A 26,043-nucleotide genomic window follows, 5' to 3' on the forward strand; every position below is an offset into this window, starting at 1 on the left:
AGTGATGGGGTTGGAGCTGGGATTGGTATTGGGATTAAAACAAGGGTTAGAGCTGGGGTTGGAGCTGATGTTGCGGTTGGGGTTGGAGCTGGGATTGGAACTGGGAATGGTGTTGGGATTGAAACCAGGGTTAGAGCTGGGGTTGGTGCTGATGTTGGGGTTGGAACTGAGTTTAAAGCTGGGGTTGGGACCAGGGTTGGTACTGCTGTTGGAGCTGGGGTTAGTAATGATGTTGATGCTGGTGTTGGAGCTGGGTTTGGTATTGGGATTGGAGCTGGGGTTGGTGCTGACTTTTGGGTTGAGATTGGAACTGGGTTTGGTATTGGGATTGGAGCCATGGTTGGTGCTGATCTTGCATTTGGTGCTGCTGTTAGAGCTGAGGTTAGTGCTGGGGTTGGTGCTGGGGTTGGAGCTGGGGTTGGTATTGAGATTGAAGCTGGGGTTGATGCTGATGTTTTGGTTGGTGCTGCTGTTGGAGCTGGCTTAAAGCTGGGGTTGGAGCTGGGTTTGGTATTGGGATTGGAGCTGGGGTTGATGCTGGTGTTGGGGTTGGTTCTGCTATTGGAGCTGGGGTTGGTGCTGATATTGGGGTTGGTGCTGGTCTTGGAGTTGGAGTTAGTCTGATGTTGGAGCTGGGTTTGGTATTGGGATTGGAGCTGGGATTAGTGCTGCTGTTGGAGCTGGTGCCGGTGCAAAACCTCAGCTGCAATTTTAGAGCCCAACTCCTCCTTCCCCCTCTGCAGGTGCCCACATCCAGTTCCTGAACTTCTCCACGGAGCCCAACCACGACTTTGTGGAGATCCGGAACGGGCCCTACGACACCAGCAGCGTCATCGGGTGCTTCAGCGGCGCCGAGCTGCCCGGCTCGCTGCTCTCCACCTCCCACGAGACCACCGTGTACTTCCACAGCGACCACTCCCAGAACAAACCCGGCTTCAAGCTGGAGTACCAGGGTGAGCAGGGACAGCCCTGCCCCGGGGGTGGCGGTTCTTGAGTTAACTCTGTGGTGGTTGAGTTAATTCTGTGGTTGTTGAGTTGACTCCATGGTTGTTGAGTTAGCTTCATGGTTGTTGAGTTAGCTCCATGGTTGTTGAGTTAATTCCATTAATTCTGTGGTTATTGAGCCCATTCCATGGTTGTTGAGTTAACTCTGTGGTTGTTGAGTTGAATTAATTTCGTGGCTGTTGAGTTGAGTTAATTCTGTGATTGTTGAGTTAACTCCGTGTTTGTTAACTCCGTGGTTGTTGATTTAATTCAGTGGTTGTTGAGTTAATTCAGTGGTTATTGAGTTAACTCCATGGTTGTTGAGTTAACTCCATGGTTGTTGAGGTAATTCCATGATTGTTGAGTTAATTCCGTTAATTCCATGGTTGTTGAATTAATTCCATGGTTGTTGAGTTAACTCCTTGGTTGCTGAGTTAACTCCGTGGTTGTTGAGTTAATTCTGTGGTTGTTGAGTTAACTCCATGCTTGTTGAGTTAACTGCATGGTTGCTGAGTTAATTCTGTGGTTATTGAGTTTATTCAGTGGCTGTTGAGTTAACTCCATGGTTGCTGAGTTAACTCTGTGGTTGCTGAGTCAACTCCATGGTTGTTGACTCCAAACCTCCCTGGGCACCCCCTTCCAACCCTTTCCATGGAGAAATTCCTCCTGAACTCCATCCTGCCCCTCCCCTGGCACAGCTTGAGACCATTTCTCCTTGCCCTGTCCCTTTTTCCCTGAGAAATAAAACACAAACACAAATTCCCATTGTGTTTCCCCAGCCTACGAGCTGCAGGAATGCCCCGACCCGGAGCCCTTTGCCAACGGCGTGGTGAGAGGAGCTGGCTACAACGTCGGCCAGTCCATCTCCTTCGAGTGCCTGCCTGGCTACCAGCTCATCGGGCACCCCGTGCTCACCTGCCAGCACGGCACCAACAGGAACTGGGACCACCCCCTGCCCAGGTGTGAAGGTACGGCCTGGGCTCACCTGGGCACCTTGGGATGCTCTGGGAGCAAAGGTGTGGCTGGGAATGAGCTCTTGGAGGGATCCACGAGGTGTTTTGGTGAACATTTGGGGTGTTTTGGCAGCTTCTGAGGGAGGTTTGAGTCTTGGGGAGTCTTGAGCACCAACAGGAACTGGGATCACTCCCTGCCCAGGTGTGAAGGTACGGCCTGGGCTCACCTGGGCACGGCGCTTCAGCTCCTTGGGATGCTCTGGGAGCAAAGACATGGCTGGGAATGGGCTCTTGGAGGGATCCATGAGGTATTTTGGTGAATATTTGGGGTGTTTTGGCAGCTTCTGATGGGGGTCTTGGGGAGTCTTGAGCACCAACAGGAACTGGGATCACCCCCTGCCCAGGTGTGAAGGTACGGCCTGGGCTCACCTGGGCATGGCACTTCAGCTCCTTGGGATGGGCTGGGATTGCTCTGGGAGCAAAGGTGTGGATGGGAATGAGCTCTTGGAAGGAAATGTGGTCTCCATGAGGTGTTTTGGTGAATATTTGGGGTGTTTCAAGGGGTTTGAGTCTTGGGGTGCGGTTGAGGAGAATCTGTGTCTCACCTTCCTGCTGGAGCTGTTATTTCTGTATGGCACAGTCCAGGGGCCTTGGAGTGATAATTCCTTGCTGCTTTATTCCCTCAACAACACCCAGCTTCCATTGATCTAGCTCTGATAAATAAAAATAATCACTGATAAAAGAGTATTGCAGCTCTGAGGACTCTGGGTGTGTCCCTGTCTGCCTCCTTCATGGGTATCTCCTGAATGATCCAGGTGGGAGATCCTCAGGAATCTTCCAAGGTGGTTTTTCTTCTGAAAGCTGTGCTCAGAGGACTCTGCAGGCTGAAGATTCACAATCCAGGCATCCAAACTCATCCAAATTCTCTTTTCCCCCCCCCCCTCATGGCTGTTTCAGCCTTTCACCCCTCGGGCTGCTGGCCGGAATTCTGTGGGATTTGCTTCCAGAAGGGTTTCAGGTGAACCTTTGAGAAGTTCAGAGCTGCTTATTGAAGATTTCCCAGCCCATTTCCCAGGAGCACTGACCTTTATGCCAGCACTGGCTCTGCAGGAGCTGTGCAAGGAGGGAGAGAGGTGATATTTGCCCTCTTGTAAGTCCTTGAACCCCAGAGAACACAAAGAGCTGAATCCTCAGCTGCTCTTTCAGTGCTTGCAGCAGAGAGGAATTATTTCAGGCAAGTTAGGACAAAATCTGGATTTTTCTGTATGCAGAATTGTTACTTTTGTACAAAAAAAAAAAAAAAAAGGAATAAAAATGGGATATAAGGATGTTTTAAGGGGATATTTCCTCACTGGGTTTGTGTTTCTCTCTGCTTCCCTGCAGTGCCTTGTGGGGGCAATGTCACAGCCCAGAATGGGACGGTTTACTCTCCTGGCTTCCCCAACCAGTACCCAAATTCCCAGGATTGCACCTGGCTGCTGACAGTGCCCGTGGGATATGGGATCCACCTGAACTTCACCCTGCTGCAGACAGAGCCCTACAACGACTTCATCACTGTCTGGTGGGTGCAGGGGGTCACTCCAAGGACTCATTTTGGGAAATAATCCTGGCTTTGAAGCAGCAGCAACTGAGAATGGGACCCCTGGGATCCCCTTTGCAAGCTGGGAGCTTCTGGTGTTTTGGAGAAGAGAAGAGAAATTAAAAATTTTTTGAGCTTTCTTTCAATATGAATAAATAAAAATATTATTTATAATGATAATCTCCATTATTTATTAAGAATGGAGATTATCAGCTTCAGGTAGCCACTCTGATTAAAGGGTTTGTGACCAAAGTTTGAGCTTTTGGCACTCAAAGTCTGACCTTCAGAATATCCCCTGGTATTCTGGAGGGGATATTCAGAATCCATTATTTGCTGGGCAAACAGGGAGTGAAATTCCTTTGGGAAACAGGTCCTAATTCCTCAGTTTTTGAGGTTAAAAGTGAAATTTGTGTTTCTGATTGTCCAGCTGGGAGCCAGGAGAAGTTGTAGGGGTTTAACTGGAGCAGGGGTTGTGAAATGTGGATGCGGGAAAAGGGAAGGAAAGCCTAGGTTGGGTTCCTAGGCTTAAATCCTTGGAAAAATCAATTTTTCCTTGTGTTCCTGCCATCAGGGACGGGCCCCAGCAAACAGCCCCACAGCTGGGGGTGTTCACAGGCAACTCAGCCAAGAAATCTGCCCAGAGCTCCTCCAACCAGGTCCTGCTGAAATTCCACAGCGACGGCGCCAACGGGGGCATCTTCGCCATCTACTTCTATGGTCTGAGCTGCTGCTTCCCTTGGGGGGGGGAAATGTTGGGAATATTGGGAATAGATCTGGGAATATGCAAAAAAAATACTCTTTTATCCCGAGTTTTCCACAGTTTTTCAGCCCAGTTTTTTTTTTTAATGAGGTTTTTCAGGCTGGGTTTCCCAAGGAAGTTTTTCAGACGAGTTTTTCTCCACAAGGTTTATCAAACCAAGTTTTTTTCCAGGAAGTTTTTCAGCCCAGTTTCTTTTTCCATGAAATTTTTCAAACCAGTTTTGTTCCAGGAAGTTTTTCAGCCCACATTTTTCCCCCAAACTTTATCAAACCAAGTTTTTTCCAGGAAGTTTTTCAGTCCATTTTTTTTCCCACAAAATCTTTCCAACCAGTTTTTTCTAGGAAGTTTTTCAGCCCAGTTTTTTCCAGAAAGATTTTCAGCCCATTTATATTTTTTCCCCCACAAAATTTTTCAAACCAATTTTTTTCCAGGAAGTTTTTCAGCTCAATTTTTTTTTTTCCACTAAGTCTTTCAAACCAGTTTTTTTCTAGGAAGTTTTTAGTCCTGGAATCTCCTTGTGGAAAAGGAGGAATTTTCTGGTGGAAAGGGAGGGATTTTCTGGTGGAAAAGAAGGGTTTTCCTTGTGGGGAAAGAGCAATTTCTTTGTGGAAAGGGAGGATTTTCCTTATAGAAAAGGAGGAATTTCCTGGTGGAGAGGGAGGAATATCCTAATGGAGAGAGAGGAATTTCCTGATGGAAAGGGAGGAATTTCATTGTGGAAGGGGAGGAATTTCCTTATGGAGAGGGAGGAATTTCATTGTGGAAAGGGAGGAATTTCCTAATGGAGAGGGAGGATTTTCCTGGTGGAAAGGGAGGAATTTCCTTATAAAAAAAGGAGAATTTCCTGGTGGAAAGGGAGGAATTTCCCTGCTTCCATCAGGGCTGTGTTCATGATGTTCTGCTCCTCCCTTGCTTTCCAGCTTTCCAGCTTTTCCGCTGCCAGCCTCCCACCATGGTTCCCAATGCCGAGATCATCACAGAGAACGAGGAGTTCAACATTGGTAAAGCCTTCCCTCATCCTCCTCATCCTCATTCCAGTTTTTTAATTGCATTTCCCCCTCCCATCCCTGTTTTCCATCCCTTCCCAGGTGACATTGTCAGGTACCGCTGCCTCCCTGGCTTCACCCTCATTGGGAACGAAATCCTCACCTGCAAACTGGGCACCCACCTGCAGTTTGAGGGACCCCCACCCACCTGTGAAGGTAAAAAATCCATAAATCCCACATTTCCCTGCTCAGGGAAGGAGCTGGGGGAGGTTTGTTGGCACATTTTTCATCCTTGGGATTCATTTTCCCGTTTTTAGGAGTGTGGGATTTTTGGGAGGAGGGAGTGAGACCCTCCCTGAGCAGGAATTGGAGTTCTCATGTCCAGTTTGGGATCCCATTTTGGGATTCTTTGAGCCCCAGGGATCAAGGCAGTGGGAATGGTTTGTTGGCTTTGCTGCTTCTTGTTCCTGTGAGAAAATTGTTGGGATTTGTGGGATTTTGGGATTCTTTGAGCCCCAGGGATCAAGGCATTGGGAATGGTTTGTTGGCTGCTTTTTGCTCCTTTCTTTGAGTGTGACAGTTTTTGGGATTTGTGGGATATGGGGATTCTTTGAGCCCCAGGGATCAAAGCAGTGGGAATGGTTAGTTGGCTTTGCTGCTTTTTGCTCCTTTCCTTAAGTGTGACGATTTTTGGGATTTGGGGATTCTTTGAGCCCCAGGGATCAAGGAGTGCAGGGGTCGTGCTCTGCCTTGAGCTGGCTCATCAGGACAGACCCCTTGTGCTTCCATCCTTCCTCTGAAAAATGTTCATTCCCACTGAATGTCCATCTCCATCCCCAGTGCACTGCCCCATGAACCAGCTGATGACGGATTCCACCGGGGTGATCCTGAGCCAGAGCTTCCTGGGGAGCTACCCCCACTTCCAGACCTGCTCCTGGGTGGTGAAGGTGGAGCCAGGCTACAACATCTCCCTCACCATCGAGTACTTCCTCAGCGAGAAGCAGTTCGATGAGTTTGAAATCTTTGATGGTGAGAGATTCCCTCCCCTTTCCATCCCAAATCCTCCTGGGGTTCCATGATCCCAACCAGTCAAGGGGGAAGGAGCATTCCAGGGCCAGCTTCCCACCTGGAAACTCCTGCTTGCCTTCCAGAAAGTTCCTCACTGATTCCTGGCATAAGGAAACAGCTGCAATTTGATTTTTTGGGATGGATCTGAAGGATTTTTCCAAGGGGGAGGAGTTGGGTGTGACGGTGTTCACAGGGGTCCCAGGATGAGGGAAGAGATGAGGATCTGACTCCATGTTTCAGAAGGCTTGATTTATTATTTTATTATATATATATTATATTAAAGAATACTATACTAAGCTATACTAAAGAATACAGAAAGGATACTTACAAGCTAAAAAGATAATAATGAAAACTCGTGACTCTTTCCAGAGTCCTGACACAGCTTGGCTCTGATTGGCCAAAAAGTGAAAACAACTCACAGCAGATATCAATGAAACAATCACCTGTGGGTAAACAATCTCCAAACACATTCCAGATGAGCAAAACACAGGAGAAGCAAATAAGAAAAGAATTGTTTTCCTTTTTAAACACATTCCAATGGAGCAAAACACAGGCGAAGCAAATCAGAGAATTATTATTTTCCTTTTTCTCTGAGGCTTCTCAGCTTCCCAGGAGAAAAATCCTGGGATTTTTCAAAAAAATGTGAATGCCACACTGTGACTTGTCCCTTTTCCCTGTCCCCTGTTCCTGGCAGGTCCCTCAGGGCAGAGCCCCCTGCTGCTGTCCCTCAGTGGGAATTACTCAGCCCCTCTGACCGTCACCAGCAGCGGGAACAGCGTTTTCCTGCGCTGGTCCTCCGACCATGCCTACAACAGGAAAGGCTTCAAAATCCGCTACTCTGGTGAGTCCCAGCTGCCTCTGCCAGCAGCAGGAGCAGCTCCAGAGCCGGGAGGATCCGTGGGATTCCTGCAGAGATCCAGCTGGCAGGGCAGGAGCTGCCAAGGCAGGGAAGGGACAAAGCCGGGCACGTTCCAAGTTGGGAGGTTGGGAAAGGCAGGGTCTGTCCAGGAGAAACCTTGGAGCTTTGGCTCAGTCTCAACCAATCTGTAACAATCAGGATTGTGGGATCACAGTCAGGAGAAATTCCAGGGAGAAACCTTGGAGCTTTGGCTCATTTCCCAACCACTCCTCAGAACCAGAAGCCTGATGTGGAGAGTCATTGATGCCAGGGAATGGATATTGGGAAAGGTTTCTGGATGAGGAGGTGGCCAGGCACTGGAAAAGTCTGTCCAGGCTTTTCTCAGCAAATGAATTAAGGAATATTCAATTACCAGGAATGACTCCTTATTCCTGGAGCTGGCTGAGGCTCAGATCAGAGCCCCGTGCTCCATCCCTGCTTCGACTCCGCGTTTATCCATCGCCGATTTTTGTTTTGGGGATTTTGGGGAAGCTCGGTGTAATTCCTGGGAGTGGGAAGGGAATGACCCTGCTGCTGACTGGTTTTCTTTTCCCTGCCCTCCTTGCCAGCTCCCTACTGCAGCCTCCCCCAGCCCCCAGCCCACGGGATGATCCTGAGCCACTCCGGGCTGCGCCCCGGCAGCTCCGTGCGCTTCGGCTGCGACGCCGGCTACCGCCTGGTGGGACACAGCACCTCCACCTGCAGCCAGCACCCCCAGGGCCACTTCCACTGGAGGGAAGCCATCCCCCTGTGCCAAGGTGAGAGCAGGGACACGCTGGGATCGAGTTCTGAGAGTCCCTGGAAAAGCAGGGGGAAAAAAAATAAATATTGGAATTGGGTAATGTTGGGAGCAGGCTCGGAGCGCTGAGGGTGATCCTCGTCTGCAGGGGTTTGGGAATAGATGGCAAAGAGGGAAAGGAATGACTGGGAGCTGGAAAAGGTTGGATTTTCCAGGTGCTTTCTGTTCCCTGGGAGAGCCATTGTATTCAGCCTGGCACCCAGCACCCCCAGGGCCACTTCCACTGGAGGGAAGCCATCCCCCTGTGCCAAAGTGAGAGCAGGGATGGGTTGGGATCAAGTTCTGAGAGTCCCTGGAAAAGCAGTGAAAAAGAATCAACATTGGAATTGGGTAATTGGGTGTTGAGAACCAGCTCGGAGCGCTGAGGGTTATCCTCGTCTGCAAGACTTTGGGAATAGATGGCAAAGAGGGAAGGGAATGACTGGGAGCTGGAAAAGAGCAGCAGGGAAAAAGTTGGATTTTCCAGGTGCTTTCTGTTCCCTGGGAGAGCCATTGGTATTCAGCCTGGCAGCCTGTCTAGACATCAGGCCTTGGAGAGGGATTGACCAGCCCTGAGCTCGCTGCAGTGACACTCCTGTCACCATCAGTGCCAACAGGGATGGAGCTGCTGACACCTCTCAGAATTCACCTGCCAGCTGCTCTGGGATCCTGCTCCATGCTGGGGCAGGAATGGGACAAAACCTGAGCCTTGCATGGCAAATGCAAATTAAGTAGAACGATAGAGAGTTTATCACGGGGTGAAAAAGTAGATTTTGGGGTTTTTAGAATGGGGGTTCAGGGGGCAAGATGGAGGAATCTGGGTGTGTCCAGCCTTTCTCCTTCTTCTTCTTGGCCTCCATCTTCTGCTGTGATGGTGGCACTTTTAGATTGGTTTAGAGTAGAAGCTCGCTGTCTAACATAGGTGATAGGCATTGGAAAGTTATTGTAAATAATGTACACATAGGTTTTAGTATAAAAAGATAACAACACTGCCCTGGGGGTGGCCAGAGTGTCTTGGACTGTCTTGCTGAGCAAACCTCGGCTGGAAAGGAGAAAGAATTTTATAGATAAGATACAATAAACAACCTTGAGAATGAGAACTGAAGAGCCCTGACTCCTTCTTCAAGCGCCAGACTGGGAAAAGAGACTTTCTAACACATCTTGGGGTCACTCTGAGCAGCTAGAGGCCCCGACAATCCTTTATGAAGGGTGGGCACTCCCAGTAGGAAAGTTCGGGATCCAGGATTGCAATTTGGGATAAAACCACCAGCTCCCTGATTTTTATTTTTTGTTTAAGATGTGTTTTCTCTTCCCAGCTCTCTCCTGTGGCATTCCCAGAGCCCCAAGGAACGGGGTTGTCTTTGGGAAGGAGTACACGGTGGGCACCAAGGCCGTGTACCAGTGCAATGAGGGATTCCAGCTGCAGCCGGGCGCCGAGCCCAGCACCGAGTGCCTGCAGGATGGAGTGTGGAGCAACGGGAACCAGCCCCCTCTGTGCCTGGGTGAGTGGGGACTGGGGCTGCCCAGACAGCAGGGAGGCCTTTGGGGCTGCCTAAGACACAGGCCAAACAAAAGTTAAAAGTATAAAGCAGTTCTATTTATTGAACGGTTTTCAGGTACATTTAGGGCTGATGAAGCTCCCCAGGGGCTGCACCCAAAATGGACAATGGGTCATAGTTTTTCACACTTTTATAAGTTTAACCCCCAACATGCCAATGGATCAATCTCCCAATTAACTTCAGTTAACAAAGTCATTTTCACAGAAAGAGTGGTCAAATACTGGAATCATCTAGCCAGGGAGGTGGTGGAGTCACCATCCCTCAATGTGTTTAAAAAAAGACTGGATGTGGCACTTGGTGCCATGATCTAGTTGAGGTGTTAGAACATGGGTTGGACTCGATGATCTTAAAGGTCTCTTCCAACCTAGAAATTCTGTGATTCCGTGATTTACCCCAAGTTTGCTCCCCCAAACCCACTTGTGTTTCCATTTCTCAAGGCCTGAGACAATGAGGTGTCCTTGATTCCCATTTTATGATTTTAACCCCATTGCAAGGCATTTTTCTCTTTGGGTTTCAGGCAACATCACCACTTACAACATTATCCACAAAATTTTCCTTTTAATTCTCAACAACAGCCTCACCAGGGGATACATCCCTTGTGGTGGTGTTCACAGGGGTCCCAGGACGAAGGAAGAGATGAGAATCTTGACTCCAGGTTTCAGAAGGCTGATTTATTATTTTATGATATATATTATATTAAAAGAAAATAATATACTAAAAGAATAGAAGAAAGGATTTCATCAGAAGGCTGGAAAAGGAAGGGAGAGGAATGATAATAAAATCTTGTGACTGGCCAGAGAGTCCAAGACAGCTGGGCTGTGATTGGCCATTAATTAAAAACAACCACATGAGACCAATCACCAATCACCTGTTGCATTCCACAGCAGCAGATAACCATTGTTTACATTTCATTTCTGAGACCTCTCAGCTTCTCAGGAGAAAAAATCCTGGCAAAAAGATTTTTCATAAACCATGCCCATGACACACCCCTCATTAAAAACCCACCACACTGGGACTTTTTTGGCGGGGTTAAAACCTCACTGAACCATCTCTGTGTGCCACTTTCCCTGTGCCATTTCCCGCGTGCCATTTCCCGCGTGCCATTTCCCCTGTGCCATTTCCTGTGTGCCATTTTCCCTGTGCCATTTTCCCTGTGCCATTTCCCTTGTGCCATTTCCTTTGTGCCATTTCCCGCGTGCCATTTTCCACGTGCCATTTTCCCTGTGCCATTTTCCCTGTGCCATTTCCCTTGTGCCATTTCCCATGTGCCATTTACCGCGTGCCATTTCCCATGCACCATTTCCCCTGTGCCACTTCTGTGTGCCATTTCCCACGTGCCATTTCCTGTGTTCCATTTCCCGTGTGCCATTTCCTTTGTGCCATTTCCCGCGTGCCATTTTCCACGTGCCATTTTCCCTGTGCCATTTCCTGTATGCCATTTCCCTTGTGCCATTTCCTTTGTGCCATTTCCTTTGTGCCATTTTCCCTGCACCATTTCCCGCGTGCCCTTTTCCCTGTGCCATTTCCCTTGTGCCATTTCCCATGTGCCATTTACCGCGTGCCATTTCCCACGTGCCATTTCCTGTGTTCCATTTCCCGTGTGCCATTTCCCACGTGCCATTTCCCGCGTTCCATTTCCCATGTCCCATTTCCCTTGTGCCATTTCCCATGGCCCATTTCCCACGTGCCATTTCCCATGTCCCATTTCCCCTGTTCCATTCCCCCCTCAGCTGTGACGTGCCCCGACGTGGGCAGCATCGCGGTGGAGCACGGCCGCTGGCGCCTCACCTACGAGGTGCAGTACCACTACAACGCCCAGCTGATGCTCATCTGCGACCCTGGCTACTACTACACGGGCCAGAGGGTCATCCGCTGCCAGGCCAACGGCACCTGGAGCATCGGGCAGCCCGTGCCCACCTGCAAAAGTAAGGGCAGGGGCGCCCCAGGGTGGCACCGGGGGCTGGGGTTGGGTTTGGGGTCAGTAAATGCCAAGCTGGGGGGATTCAGGGTGGTGCTGGTGGGTGATCGTACTTTGGGTACAGGATGGGATGGTTTGGTGCAGATTGGGGAGGAAATTGGTGCAGATTTTGGGAGGAAGTCACCAGGGACTGGTTTTGTGATTGGGCTCAATAAATGCCAGCCTTGGGGGTTTCAGGGTGTTGCTGATGGGTGACCATGGATAATCAAGGAGATGGTGTCCTTTGGGTACAGGATGGAATGGTTTGGTGCAGATTTTGGGAGGAAATCCATTCCTGGAAGGGCAGGGAGTGGCTGGGATGGATTTCACAGAGCAGCATCGCCAGGAGCTGGTTTTGTGTTTGGGGTCAGCAAATCCCAGCCCTGAGGGTTTCAGGATGATGCTGGTGGGTAATCATGGCTAACCAAGGAGATGGTGCCCTTTGGGTACAGGATGGGATGGTTTGGTGCAGATTTTGGGAGCAAATCTATCCCTGTGAGGGCAGGTTGGTGCTGGGATGGATTTCCCAGAGGAGCTGTGGCTGCCCCATCCCTTCCAACCTACCCTATCCCTGTTGGAGCAAACTGGGATCATGGAAGGTGTCGTCTCTGCTGTGGGGTAGAACTCAATTACTCTCGTCAGCAGCTGAGGCAGAGACAGCAGAGCTGCTGGAAGGGATTGGGATGCAGGGAGATGCCTGGAAGTGAATCCTGGTTTAATCCCAGCACTTCCCTGGGATCTGAAGCCCTTCAGCTCAGCTGTTGCTGTGGGGTCCCAGCAGCTTCTCTGCCACAGCTGCTCTGAAGTCAGGGCTTTTAAGGAGGGAAAATAAAGAATTCTGCTGTCAAGCCTCAGCTCTCACACAAACACCAGGTTTACAAGGGTAACAGTGTCACCTGCAAATCAAACCCAACGGGGCACGCCAGCAGCTCTCAGTTGTTCTGACACCACTGCTGTGCTTTGCATCTCTCCCTTTGTCAGAGGTGCAGGGTTTTTCTCTCCAAGTGCAGACAGAGGCAGCAAAGCCTCTCCTTCCCTGCTGCCTGCCTTTGTTTGTGGAGCTGTGACTGCTGGTGTGGGTGACAGATGTGCTTCTCCCCCTGCCAGCTCTTCCTCTGGATCCGGGAGCAGGAGCCTGACCTCCTTTTGTTCCCTCAGCCTTATTGCCACCTAAATCCAAGTGACAGCATCTTGGCAGCGCCCCGAGGTCAGCAGCACCCAGCGGGAGCTCTGCAGGCTTGGCAGAGCTTGAAGGCAGAGAAAATGAAGATAAAACCAAGAGTTCTGAGGGGGAGGTTGGGTTTGCAGAGGCTCCTGCATCCCACAAACCCAGCTGGGATCTGCAGATCTTGGGATTTTGGATTGTGGGGGAAAGCTGGGTGTCACTTTTAATTATGAACTTTGTGCCATTCCAAGGTCAGGGCTTGGAGCAGCCTGGCCTAGTGGGAGATGTCCCCACTCATGGCCTTTAAGGTCCCTTCCATGATTCTGTGGGGTTTCTGGGAATCAGGCTTAATGACAGAAAAATATTCCTCTGTGAGGAAGCTCTGGTGTGAAAAACTCCTTTGGTTCTTTCCCAGCCTGTCTTTAGTGTTCCCCTGTATCCTGAAGCATAAATATGAACAGCTCTTATTTTTGTCACCTCATCTTACATGGCTCTGGAATGATCACAATTCCTGGAATTATTTAATGAACTTTCCCACTCCAGCAGCAACTCCTGGTGCTGTGCCTGGATGCATTCCTTCAAAACCCAGCCTGTTCTCTCACTTATCCTTTGGGATCTGTCCTAGTTATCTCCTGTGGGGACCTGCCCACGCCTCCCAACGGGAACAAGATCGGGACCCTCACCAGCTACGGGGCCACTGCCATCTTCTCCTGCAACACTGGCTACACCCTGGTGGGCTCCCGGGTCAGGGAGTGCATGGCCAACGGGCTCTGGAGCGGGGCTGAGGTCAGGTGTCTGGGTAGGTACCTTTGGGATGCTCCTGCGGCATCCACGGGTGTGGGAAAGGCTCCTTGGGAGGGAACAGGGGGTTTAGGGACTGACATCCACCCTGCGGGGTTTGAAGGGGGTGTAAAAGGGAGGCAGAGTTGGATTCCTGCGTCCTCCAGAGGTGTGAGGTGCTGGGAGAGTTTTGGGGTGAGGATAGTTGGTTGGGACTGCAGAGTGTTGAGGTGACAGCCTGGAGGTGAAAGAGGATGGGTGTGGATGGATATTGGGGTGGATTCTTCCCTATAAACAGCATGATGTGGATTGGCCAGAGAAGCTGGGGCTGCCCCATCCCTGAAAGTGTCCAAGGAGAGGTTGGAGAGGATGGCCAGGGATGGTGGAAGGTGTCCCTGTGGACAACCCTTATGTTCCCTTCCAACCCAAACCAATCTGGGCATCATGAACCCCATCCATGCCCAGAGAAGCTGTGGCTGCCCCATCCACAGCTGGAAGTGTCCAAGGAGAGCTTGGACAGGGCTTGGAGTAACCAGGGATGGTGGAAAGTGTCCCTGTGGACAACCCTTATGTTCCCTTCCAACCTAAACCAGTCAGGGCATTGTGAACCCCCATCCCTGCCCAGAGAAGCTGTGGCTGCCCCATCCCTGGAAGAGTCCAAGGAGAGGTTGGACAGGCTGACTTGGCATGGTGGAAGGTGTCCCTGTGGACAACCCTTATGTTCCCTTCCAACCCAAACCAATCTGGGCATCTCCAAACCTCATCCATGCCCAGAAAAGCTGTGGCTGCCCCATCCACAGCTGGAAGTGTCCAAGGAGAGGTTGGATTTGACATGGTAGAGGTGTCCCTATGGACAACCCTTGCATTCCCTTGCAACCCATCCCGGTCTGGGCTTCTCCTCACCCCAAACCCGCAGAGATCCCCCGATGCCCTTTGGGGACACCTTTGCTGGGCTCTCCAGCTGATTGCTGCCGTTCTGTCCCCTCCAGCCGGGCACTGTGGCGTGCCCAGCCCCATTGTGAACGGGCAGATCAACGGGGAGAACTACAACTACCGTGGCAGCGTGGTGTACCAGTGCCAGCCCGGCTTCCGCCTCATCGGCATGTCCGTGCGCATCTGCCAGCAGGACCACCGCTGGTCCGGGAAAACGCCTGTCTGTGTGCGTAAGTATTGTCATTGCTTCACCCTGGGGGGACATCCCGGCCTGGAAGGGGCTGGGGAAGGGGTTGGGGAAGGGGCTGGGCAGAGCTCACACCCCCAAAGTGTGGGGTGGTTGAGGTATGAGGTGGTTGTGCTGCGCGCGCGTTCGGGGTGTTTTGCTATCAAGACTCCATTTTGTTCATGCAGGAAAAAACCTATTCTTTATTCACACAACTCATTTTTATGCAGTTTTACAGACCTCATGTGTCTTTCCAATTGGTTAGTAGCTTTCTGGCTAATTACTTTATTGGTCTGTGTCCATCAAATCTTTCTGTTCTTAAATTCTTGTGTGCGTCAGTACTTGTCATTCCTTCAGCCCTGAGGGGACATCCCAGCCTGGAGGGCCTGGAAGGGGCTGGGCAGAGCTCACACCCTCGAGGTGTGGGGTGGCCATGCACACACCTTTGGGGTGTTTTTTTATCAAGACTCCATTTTCTTCATGCAGGAAAAAACCCATTCTTTATTCACATAACTCATTTTTATGTAGTTTTAGTCACACACCTCACGTGTGACTCCAATTGGTTGGTAGGTTTCTTGCCAGTTATTCTGTTGGTGAGTAAAAGGTATTTTACTTGTCCATCAAATCTTTCTGTTCTTAAATTCTTGTGTTCATCAGTACTTGTCATTCCTTCAGCCCAGGGGGGACAGGGAGAGAGGGAGGGAACAACAGAGTTTGGATGCGTGGGGTGGTGTGGGGTTAAGAGCAGGAGCTGGGATTTTTGGAGAGGGATGTGTGGTGTAAATCAGTGGGATCCTGGCACTCGGCTGCCTGGAGAGGGATGCAGGGAATTCCTGGAGCAAATAAAACCTAAAAAAATCCCTTTTTTTCAATGTCATCCTGTATCTCAACAGAGAAGCCCCAAATCTTTGGGGTTTGGGATTGATGTGGCGGTTTTTATGCTCTCCTACCTTCACATCTTTTTCCAATGAATAATCCACTTTTCTCCAGGAATAAATCCAGTGACATTTCCATTTTGTCCTTGCAGCCATCACCTGTGGCCACCCTGGCAACCCCCCCAACGGCCTCACCCAGGGCTCCCAGTTCAACCTCAACGACGTGGCCAAATTCCAGTGCAACCCCGGATTCCGCCTGGAGGGAGCTTCCCAATCCCAGTGCCTGGCCAACGGCCAGTGGAGCAGCACCCTGCCCTCCTGCCGAGGTCAGTCTGGCCTTCCCTGGGGATTCTCCATGATCCCAAGCCAGAAATCCCTGGAAACCACCCAGGGGATGTGGTTGGAGATGCCAGGGATGCTGTAAATCCCACGGGATTTCCTCACCTCAATGCGTTCTCCAAGGAGTTGGAGCGTGTTGGAAATTTGGGATCAGACCCAAATTTGGGCTCAGAGGGTGTTAAAGGCAGGCACAGATCAGATCAGGTTTGGGATCAGACCCAAATTTGGGCTCAGAGGGTGTTAAAGGCAGGCACAGCCCTACAAACACGCCCTGGTGGTCACAATCCATGTCCATGGAAAATCAGGATCTCTCCTCTGCTCCCCCCCAAATCACCTTGTCCAACCTCCTCGTTTATCTTCCCAGGAAATATCTTCCCACAGCTTTGTGCAGAGCCCTTTTCCCTCTTTCCCCATGGGATCAGCACTCAGATTCACTTCCCAAATCCCCTCCCCTCCCTGCACTCCCTCCCTCTGCATCTCCCTAATCCAGGATCTCTGGCCATGCTGGATTATCAATTATTCCCAAAAAAATCCCGGTTTGGGATCAGTTATTCCCAGCTGGATAATCTCAATCCCAATTTGGAGATCCAGCCTCTGCTGCTGGGTGACAACCTGCAGGATTGCCTGGACTCCCTTTTTCACAAGAAATTTTTCCACTCCCACCCTCAAAAATCTCGGAGAAAAAAAAAAATCTCAGAGAAAAAATCTCGGGAAAAAAATCTTAAATCAGCATAAAATCTTCAACTTCCCACCAATTTTTTTTTTTTTTTTTTAAACCCCACATTTTCTGCCTCACTTTTCGCTTCCCATTATTTTCTGGGTGTTGTTCTGTTGTCTGTTTGCAGTTGTGAACTGTTCTGACCCCGGGCACCTGGAAAACAGCGTGCGGCAAGTGCAGCCGAGCGGCCCGCACAGGTTCAGCTTCGGCACCACCGTGTCCTATCAGTGCAGCCACGGATTTTATCTGTTGGGGACGCACGTCCTGACGTGCCAGGGCGATGGCACGTGGGACAGAGCCCTCCCCCAGTGCCTTTGTAAGTGGCCCCAACCCCTCTCCCTGTCCAGCGCATCTCGTGGGGGTCAGCAGGATTCGTGAGGGAAAATCCATCCCAAAAAAAATCCCCACAAAAAAATCCACGTGGGAATGGTCCCAGTGGTTTCAGGAGTTTCCTAGGGAGGGGGTTTTGGGGTTGAGGAGAGGATCCTCCTGGAGGCATTCTCTGTGTAGGGAAAGGCAGATCCCAATGGGTTTGGGGGTTCCAGGTGGAATCCTGATGGGTTTTGGGGTTGAGGAGAGGATCCTCCTGGAGGGCATTCTCAGGAAACGGTGGATCCTGATGGATTTTAGGGTTTGAAGAGAGGATTCTGCTGGAGGGGTTTCTCTGTGTAGGGACAGGTGGATCCCAGTGGATTTGGGGGCGTTCCAGGTGGAATCCCAATGAATTTTGGGGTTTGAAGAAAGAATTCTGGTGGAGGAGGTCCTCTGTCTCGGGACAGGCAGATCCTGATGCATTTTGGGGGTTTCAGGTGGAATCCTGATGTGTTTTAGGGTTTGAGGAGAGGATACTGGTGGAGGGGGTTCTCTTTGTGAGGACACATGAATCCCAGTGGATTTTAGGGGTTCCAGGTGGAATCCCAATGAATTTTGGGATTTGAGGGGAGGATACTGCTGGAGAGGGTTCTCTATGTAGAGACAGGTGGATTCCATTGGATTTTAGGGGTTCCAGGTGGAATCCTAATGAATTTTAGGGTTTGAGGAAAAGGGACATTCTCTGTGTAGGGACAGGTAGATCCTGATGGATTTTGTGGGATTCCAGGTGGAATTCCTATGGGTTTTGGGGTTTGAGGAGAGGATCCTGCTGGAGGCATTCTCTATATAGGAACAGGCAGATCCCAATGAATTTTGGGGATTCTGAGTGGAATCCTAATGAATTTTGGGGTTTGAGGAAAGGACCCTGATAAGGACATTCTTTGTAGGGAGAGGTGCATCCTGATGCATTTTGGGGGATTCTGGGTGGAATTCTAATGAATTTTGGGGTTTGAGGAAAGGATCCTGCTGGAAGGCATTCTCTATGTAGGGACGGGTGGATCCTGATGGATTTTGGGGGTTTCAGGTGGAATCCCAATGAATTTTGGGGTTCGAGGAGAGGATCCTGCTAGGGACGTTCTCTTTGTAAGGACAGGCAGATCCCAATGGATTTTGGGTGTTCCAGGTGGAATCCTGATGGGTTGTGGGGTTTGAGGAGAGGATCCTGCTGGGATAGTGCAGGTGGAGAGGGCAGGAGCAGCTCTGGAGCACAGGGAGAGCTCACCTGAGTGGCTGAGGGTACACCTGGGTGAGTGAGGACTCACCTGAGTGAGTGAGTCTCAATCTTACACTGGGAATTTGGGATCCAGAGTGGATTTTAGCTGCCTTAGGGAGGTGCAGGCAGGAGCAGCCCCACCCCAGCATGACCATTTTGTCCCTTTGGGCACCAAACCAGCTGCAATCCCATTCCCTGCCCAACTCCAGAAATTCCAATTGGCTTGAGCTGTTCCAAAGCTGGGATTGTTCCTTTTGTTTTTCCCACGTTTCTCCCTCCACACCAAATCCTACCAAGCAGTTTTGGGCACGTTTTCCTTTCCTTTTGTCCTCTCCTCACCCCTTGCATGGATCCTGGGGAGCTGGTGAGTGATGATCCATGTTCCCACAGCCGGGAGGGAATTCCTGTTAAAACCCCAATCCCAGGTTCCCTCAGCCTCCTTGAGTACAAGGGATCTCCTTCCTCCATTTTATCTCGCAGAAAATGTTGGGATTTGGAGGATTTGTTGACATTTGGAAACCCAGGTCAATTTTACCACTGATTCCTTGGATTCCTGGGTTTCAAAGTTTAAAAAAAAAGGAGATTTTCTTATGTTTTTGTTTCCTGTGTGTTGAACTTCCCTGTGAGGATGGGGAGGCTTTGGCACATGTGCCAAGAGCAGCTGGGACTGTCCTCATCCCTGGAAGTGTCCAAGGCCAGGCTGGACAGGGCTTGGAGCAACCAGGGATAGGGAAAAGCGTCCCTGCCCATGGAAAGGAGTGGCACTAACTGACATTTAAGGTCCCCCCAAGCCAGAATTCTGGATCCCCGGGTGCTGAAGCCGTGTCTCTGTTGCAGTGGTGTCCTGTGGCCACCCCGGGTCCCCTCCCCACGCGCAGATCTCGGGGGACAAGCACACGGTGGGCTCCGTGGTCAGGTACAGCTGCCTGGGCCGGCGCACGCTGGTGGGCAATGCCACGAGGATGTGCCAGCTGGACGGGCGCTGGAGCGGCTCCCTGCCACACTGCTCGGGTGAGGGGGCTTGGGAAGGGCCCTGGGGGGCACACAGACATGGTCACCTGTTCATGGTCACCTGTTCATGGTCATCTGTTCTTGGTCAGCTGTTCTTCGTCACCTGTTCATGGTCACCTGGCTATGGTCATCCATTTATGGTCACCCAGCCACAGTCAGCTGGCCATGGTCACCTGTTTGTTGTCACCCATTCATGGTCATCCCTTCTTGGTCACCTGTTCATGGTCACTGCCATTCATGGTCACCCAGCCACAGTCAGCTGGCCATAGTCACCTGTTCGTGGTCACCCAGACACCATCACCTGTTCATGGTCACCTGTTCTTGGTCACCTGTTCGTGGTCACCCAGATACCATCAGCTGGCCATGGTCACCCGTTCATGGTCACCTGTTCTTGGTCACCTGGTCATGGTCACCCAGACACCATCAGCTGGCCATGGTCACTCGTTCATGGTCACCCATCCATTGTCATCACCTCCCACCCATCATCACCTACTCTTGTGCCTTGAGGAGGAGGCACCTCCCTCCCCTTCCCTTACCTGAACTTCCCTTCCCTGGACACCCCCAACCCTTCCCTTTTCCCCTTTTCTCTTTTCCCCTTTTCCCCTTTTCCCCTTTTCCCTTCCCTTCCTCCCATGCCCCAACCCTCCTTGTTCCCTCACTCCCAGCTGCTCAGGGCTGGCTTGGAGCACGTGGGAATTCCTTCACGGAGGGGAAACATCCCTGGGGCTGATGCTGGAGCCTCCACCTTGGGATTCAGGAATTGTGGCCATGTTTGCATCCATCTCAAAACCAGGGGGGCTCACGGAATCAGGGAATGTTTAATTTGGAGTTCCACTGCTCTGCTGGGGGTGGAATTCCCGGTGAGGGTGACAAGGGACAGGAGCCTCCATCCCTGGTGGCTGTGGTGACTCTGTGCTCTCCTGGCAGGGGGCAGCCAGGGCGTGTGTGGCGACCCCGGGATCCCTTCGCACGGGATCGGGCTGGGGGACGCCTTTGACGTGGGCAGCGTGGTGCGGTTCAGCTGCGAGCCCGGCTACTCCCTGCGCGGCTCCTCCGAGAGGGTCTGCCACGCCAACGGCTCCTGGAGCGGCACGCAGCCCGAGTGCGAAGGTACTGCTGCGACACGGGGCTCTTCTGTGTCCCCAGAATCACTCTGATGTCTCCAGGGCTGTTCTGGTGTCCCTAGGACTGCCCCGGTGTTCCCAGAGCTGCCCTGTTGTCCCCAGAGCTGTTCCACTATCCTCAGGACTGCCCCAGTGTCCCCAGAATTGCTCTGATGTCCCCCGAGCTGCCCCAGTGTCCCCAGAGCTCTTCTGGTGTCCCCAGGACTGCTCAGGTGTCCCCAGAATTACTCTGATGTCCCCCGAGCTGCCCCAGTGTCCCCAGTACTGTTCTGGTGTCCCCAGAGCTGCCCCAGTGTCCCCAGAGCTGTTCTGGTGTCCCCAGAGCTGCCCCAGTGTCCCCAGAGTTGTTCTGGTGTCCCCAGGACTATCCCGGTGTCCCCAGAATTGCTCTGATGTCCCCAGAGCTGCCCCAGTGTCCCCAGAATTGCTCTGATGCCCTCAGCGCTGCCCTGGTGTCCTCAGGACTGCCCCGGTGTCCCCAGAGCTATTCTGGTGTCCCCAGAGCTGCCCTGGTGTCTCCAGAACACCTCCAGTGTCCCCAGAGCTGCCCTGGGGTCCCCAGGACTGCCCAGGTGTCCCCAGAATTACTCTGATGTCACCAGAGCTGCCCCAGTGTCCCCAGAGTTATTCTGGTGTCCCCAGAGCTGCCCCGGTGTCCCCAGAACTGCCCCAGTGTCCCCAGAATTGCTCTGATGTCCCCCAGCTGCCCCAATGTCCCCAGGACTGTTCTATTGTCCCCAGAGCTATTCTCATGTCCCCAGAGCTGTCCTGGTGTCCCCAGAACTGCTCTAGTGTCCCCAGAATGGCTCTGGTGTCCCCAGAACTGTTCTCATGTCCCCAGAAGTGTTCTCATGTCCTCAGAACTTGCCTTTCCTGAGCACAGGCAATGCAGGAGGAACCCCTCGGAGCCCTGGGGGTCGGTTTGTGGTTTCTGGGTGATTTTAATTGAATTTCCCCGTTTCCCCTGGCACTGATTTCCTGCGGGAACCCCGGGACTCCCAGCAACGCCAGGGTGATCTTCAACGACGGCCTGGTGTTCTCCAGCTCCATCATCTACCAGTGCAGGGAGGGTTATTACTCCACTGGGGTGCTGAGCAGGCACTGCACCGTCAATGGCACCTGGACTGGGACCAGCCCCGAGTGCACTGGTGAGCACTGGTGGCGCCTCTGGTTTTAACTTTTATATTTCTCAGGTTCTGTGCTGCTTTGGTGTGTGGGTCTGGGCTTCATATCAGGGATGGTGAGCTCTGTGCACAGAGCAGGGAGACAAAACAATTCCTGCTCCAGCTGGGCACCAAGGACAAATGAACCAAATCGCAGGCTGCAAACCTGCTCCACATTTAACTGGTTAAACCCCACCTGGAAAAAAACATTCAGGACCATCCCAGGCGTGGTTCCAGCTGCCAGAAATTCTCCTTTTTCCCTTCCTTGGCAGTGATCAACTGTGGAGACCCCGGCGTGCCGGCCAATGGGCTGAGGCTGGGCAGTGACTTCACCTACAACAAATCCGTGGTGTTCCAGTGCACTCCTGGCTTCATGATGGAGTCAGACAGAGCTGCTGCCCTCACCTGCACCAAAGACCGCACCTGGAACGGCACCAAACCCGTCTGCAAGGGTAAGGAACCCTGCAGGACACAAGTTTTGGAGGCCACCAGAGTTTCCATGAAAGCCTGGCTGGGCGTTCCTCATCTCCCTCATTCCACACACAAAGTTTGGCATTTGTCAGGGAAGCAGCAACGCCTTGCTGTGCTCAGGGCTATCAATCTGTGCCTGGCAGGGAGGGAAGGAGTTGCTGCTCTCCTTCAAAGCCCAGGGAGTAAAGTGATTTTGCACAAAAAACTCGGATCAAGCTCAGATGAAATATTGTGTTTTTCCAGCAGACGCTGTGCTGGCATCACCCAGAAACATCTGAAAAATGTTCCCTGCGAGTCTTTTCATTATTCTGAGATGGCTCCTGTGGTTCAGAGATAGAAAAGGGAAATAGGAAAGCAGTGGCTGGGCAGGCTGGATCTGTTTTCCTGACCCCCCAGCACAGATAAAATGTGTGGCAGCATCGCTGCATTCCTTTAAAAATCTGGAAAATTCACCTGTCACGGAACTGATATAAAAACAGGCCACATAAAAACCCTCAAATGCGCTCCAGCTCCTTCAGAGGCTGTAAAGAGCAATTCTTCCTCTCCTTTTTCATCCTCTGCACTGAGCAAATGCTGCAGAAATGATCCAGAATGTGGCCAAGAGTCTCATTTGGAGGCACAGGTTTGGCTGCTCTGAGCTGAAGAGCAGAGCGCTGCAAAAATGTCATCTCCAAACACCCCAGAGTGGGTGAAAACCCGACAGGTTGTGGCTTCAACTGCTCGTCTGAGCCTCAGCCAGGTTGTCCAAAATGTGTGAATCTTCGGGGAAATCGGGGATGAGCTTTCACACCATGTCAGGGCAGATTTTTACCTTCAGCTGGGAACGAGCGTTGACTTCAAAATCGGATTTGTGGAGATGCTGAGGGAAAAGTTCTTCCCCCAGAGGGTGGTGGGGCACTGAGCAGAGCCCCAGGATCTCAAGGAATGTTTGGACAACGCTCTCAGGGATGCACAGGGGGGGATTTTGGGGTGTCTGTGCAGGGCCAGGGCTTGGATGATCCTCATGGATCCCTTCCCATGGGATATTTCATTATTTGGGATTGAACTGCAAACTTTGAAGGGTTTGACCCCACTTTGTGCCAATCCTGGGAGATGCTCTTGGAGAGCAGGAGGTGACTTTGCACCTAGGTGGAATTTGCTTGTTAATGGAAATAATTAAGAAGTGGAGAGACCTGACTCTTCCTTTTCCTTTTCCTTTTCCTTTTCCTTTTCCTTTTCCTTTTCCTTTTCCTTTTCCTTTTTTCCTTGTCCTATTCCTTCTCCTCCTTTTCTTGTCCTCCTTTTCCTCCTTCTTCTCCTTCTTCTCCTCCTCCTTCTTTTCCTCCTTCTTCTTCTCCTTCTCCTCCTTCTTTTCCTCCTTTTCCTCCTTTTCCTCCTTTTCCTCCGTTTCCTCATTTTCTTCCTTTTCTCCCTTTTCTCCATTTTCTCCCTTTTCTCCCTTTTCCTTCTTCTCCTTCTCCTCCTTCTCCTTCTTTTCCATTTCCTTCTTTTCCTCCTCTTCTTCCTTCTTCTCCTTCTTCTTCTTCTCCTTCTTCTCCTTCTTCTTCTCCTTTTCCTCCTTCTTCTCCTCCTCCTTCTTCTCTTTGTCATCCTCCTTTTCCATTTCCTCCTTTTCCTCCTTCTCCTTCTTTTTCCTCCTCCCCCAGCCATCACCTGCAGAGCTCCCCAGGCCATTCCCAACGGGAAGGTGGTGGGGTCAGATTTCAGCTGGGGTTCCAGCATCAGCTACGCCTGCCTGGAGGGTTACCAGCTGTCCCTGCCCGCCGTGCTCACCTGCGAGGGCAACGGCTCCTGGAGCGGGGAGATCCCCCAGTGCTTCCGTGAGTAGCCACCTGCCCTCTCCTCCACCAGGATTCTGCTTCAAATCCAGCTTTTTAGGGCTTTTTCCAAGTTTTTTCCCCAAGCTCTGTGTCACTGAGCAGCTCAGGGTTTAGAGGGATCTTGCTGTGCTTCGTGCCCCGTTCATAAATGGAGTTTTCCAGCAGCTGGAGTGGGAATTTTTGGTGCTATGGGGATGGTTCAAGAGTTTGGAGCCAAAGTCTGGCTGCTCTCCCACCTCCTTCATGGCTTGGTTTTTTGGGAGCCTTGCTTTGGCATCTGTGAAGTGCAGGCGGGGACACAGGTGGTCACTCTACCCCTTGTGACAGAAGGGTGATGCCACATTTGGGATGAATCCAGGCATTTTCCATGTTCCTGCCTACAAAACATCCTCAAAACTGGGTGTTTGACCTCAGTGACTCAGTCTTCTGCAATCAGCACTCCTGGAACTGCCAAAAAAATCCTTTAGCAAAAGGCACCGTGTTGCAGCAGAAGTTGGGAATGTTTTGTGAAGGCTGGGTGGGTTTGATGCAACAGCAAACACCAAAAAAAAAAGAGAATTAAAAAAAAAGGAATTAGCATCTCCTGGTGCTAAAGGCAGCTCTGAGTCCCTTTTCCAGCTGCACAATATCCATTTTCATATTAAATCCCACAAAACCCCTCACTGTTCCTCACACCTTTCCCAGGATCCGGGATAATTAGTGGGCTTTCCGTGTGATACAGAGCCAAGGAACAAAGTGACACCGTGCAATTAGGGGAGAGAAAAAAGAGGGGGGAAAAAAAGGCAAATCCGGGGGAGAAGGTGGAAGTTAATTAACAACCATGGACAAAAGGAGATAATTACAAGGAATGCAGCCAGCAGCACCTTCAGCCACCCCTGATTCCCGAGCTGATCATGGAGTTGGATGGGCCGTGATGGGATGTGGCATTCCTGGGGGCTCTGTGGCCACCTCCCTGTCCCTTTGCTGTTGCAGCCGTGTTCTGTGGGGACCCGGGCACCCCAGCCCAGGGCAGGAGGGAGGACAGAGGCTTCACCTACCGCTCGTCCGTGTCCTTCTCCTGCCTGGCCCCGCTGGTGCTCGTGGGGTCGGCGCGCAGGTTCTGCCAGTCCGACGGCACCTGGAGCGGGACCCAGCCCAGCTGCATCGGTAAGGGGGGCTCAGTGAAGGCTTTGGGGGCTCAGTGAAGGCTTTGGGGGCTCCCTTCACCTCCAGTCCCAACCCCTTGGGGGTCCTTGGAGGTCAGGATGGGAGCAGAGGGCAGAGAGGAGAGCGGGGTGACCGTGGTGCTTTGTTGTGGTGTTGTGAGGGTCCCCAGGATGGGGTGAGAGATGGGAATTGACTCCCAAGTTCTCAGAAAGCTGATTTATTATATTATGAAATTATATTAAATATATATTATATTAAATATATTAAATATATATTATATTATATTATATTATATTATATTATATTATATTACATTATTAACTGATACTATATTATGAACTTATAATATATTTTATATATATTATATTAAACATTATTTATTATGTATATATTAATATAATTATAATTGTATTTATATATATAATTATAATAATAAATTTATTATAAATATTATATAAATATATATTTTATATATATACTTAAATATGTATTATATATAAATATACTAATTAAATATAATATGTAATATATAATATATATAATATATTATATATTAATATGTTATATATTATATTATAGTATTGATATAATATCAATCTATTAAACATATTTATAAATATATTATTATAGTTATAAATATAAATATAATTGTATAATAAGTATAAATTATATATATTTATATATTAAATAAAATTACATCATATCATATTATAAGAAAATGCTATACTAAAACCATCCTAAAGAAAGAGAAAGGTGACATCAGAAAACCAGAAAAGAATGAATAATAAAAACCCGTGACAGACTCAGAGAGTCCAACACAACTGGCTGTGATTGGTCATTAATTAAAAACTTGGTTGCTTCTTTCTGCAGCAGGCAGGGATTTAAGGAACAGGAAGATCCATGTGTTCTCCTTGTTGCTGTGTGTTCCTTCAGAGCCAAATCCCATTTGTGTTCCAGAGGTACAGCAGGACCCGTGTGCCTGGAGGGCTCTGAGCTCTCCCATAAATCCCTTCCCTGTTTTTAACAGATCCCAGCCTCACGACGTGTGCAGATCCTGGAGTGCCTCTTTTTGGGATGCAGAACAATTCCCAGGGATACCAGGTATGGCCGTGGACGATGGGTGTGCCACAAAGCCAGCCCTGCTCGGTCCTTGGCCTGGATTCAC

General features: G+C 50.5%; 1 pseudogene; it reads left to right on the forward strand.

The window, feature by feature from the left end:
• Positions 1-26,043, forward strand: part of LOC128948755 (CUB and sushi domain-containing protein 2-like) — a 137,947-nt pseudogene that overhangs the window by 102,597 nt on the left and 9,307 nt on the right.

The sequence above is a fragment of the Melozone crissalis genome, unplaced genomic scaffold (genome assembly GCF_028551555.1).
Source record: "Melozone crissalis strain CALT ecotype California unplaced genomic scaffold, PUWL_Pcris_2 ptg000156l_1, whole genome shotgun sequence".
NCBI classification, from domain to species: domain Eukaryota; kingdom Metazoa; phylum Chordata; class Aves; order Passeriformes; family Passerellidae; genus Melozone; species Melozone crissalis.